The following is a 1,104-nucleotide window of genomic DNA, read 5'->3' on the forward strand; positions in this document are numbered from 1 at the left end:
TTGTACATTTGCCCAAAACCAGTCAAAATTACTTCCTTGGGCAATCTAGTGTTAAATTAATGAAACTTTGTAATATCGATTAGGCATCGCAGGATAATTCAAGCAAACCCAATTGCATTTCAGTCGTTTACAACTGTAATAATAAATGGCTTGTTTGCGATTTGTGACGGTCGTTTTTGTCTCGGAGTGTATCTGCTAGGATTGTGTCACGTAACGATAGTAGAAACTATTCCATGGTAATTCGCCCACGGGTGCACACGCTCACGCGATCCCATCGCTTCTCGCCTTTTGCCTACACGGCATTAGGATTAAACGGCTTAGATAGCGTCATTAGGAACGTCAGACTAAATCTGTGACAGTCTCTTTCCAATTCTAATATATCCGGTACCCTTCGCGCCTTCAACTTTTTACAAGGTCAGCCTTTTCAATGTCTCCGCCTGCTCCTTGGTTCGAATTTTTTATGCAACTTTAAATAAAATTCTAATCTCGTTAAAGACGTGTCGTTAAAACGTGGGTTGCATTCGTTTCGTCAGAACTCGTCGATTAATTGTTGCACTGTTAATATATCGTCGTTTTTAATGGGGAAAGCAAAGAGGCATTACGGGTTTGTTTCTTATGCAACGACAAACGTGTAGGATATTTTGTTCGTTATTGTTGGTCGATTAAGTGGGCTGTAATTTGCAACGTGAGGTAATAACAGTGGGAGATTATAATGCGGCTGTTCGCGAGCGAACAGGTGGTGGTGCTGCTGCTGTTACTGCGGTTACTGCTGCGCCCATGAATATTTAAACAGCGTAAAAAGGAGATTTAACTTGATCGGGAGAGGTGAATAATTGATTCGTTGTTAAGATTAAACGTTCATGGAAATTTATCGCATTTCTTGCATCTCTTTTTCCATTGACTGATCAACGTAAAGCATACTTGGAACGTGTTTCGTATTAAATAGCCAGTTGATCGAATTAATAACAACTATGATTTCTTTTAATCAGTAATTTATTACTAATTAATATTTAACGATATCGAGTCTTGTCTTGAGGGTTGTTAAAAATGTAAAACCATTTACATTTGTAAGATATAATTATTACATAGAATCAATGGAATTTC

General features: G+C 38.0%; 1 protein-coding gene across 10 annotated transcripts in view; it reads left to right on the forward strand.

Moving 5' to 3' along the window:
* The window catches only part of LOC108623317 (uncharacterized), a 13,846-nt gene that overhangs the window by 8,147 nt on the left and 4,595 nt on the right, over nt 1-1,104 (forward strand). The window lies entirely within an intron of this gene.

Source organism: Ceratina calcarata, unplaced genomic scaffold (assembly GCF_001652005.2).
Source record: "Ceratina calcarata isolate Rehan_Ccalc_2016 unplaced genomic scaffold, ASM165200v1 scaffold260.2, whole genome shotgun sequence".
Classification (NCBI taxonomy): Eukaryota; Metazoa; Arthropoda; class Insecta; order Hymenoptera; family Apidae; genus Ceratina; species Ceratina calcarata.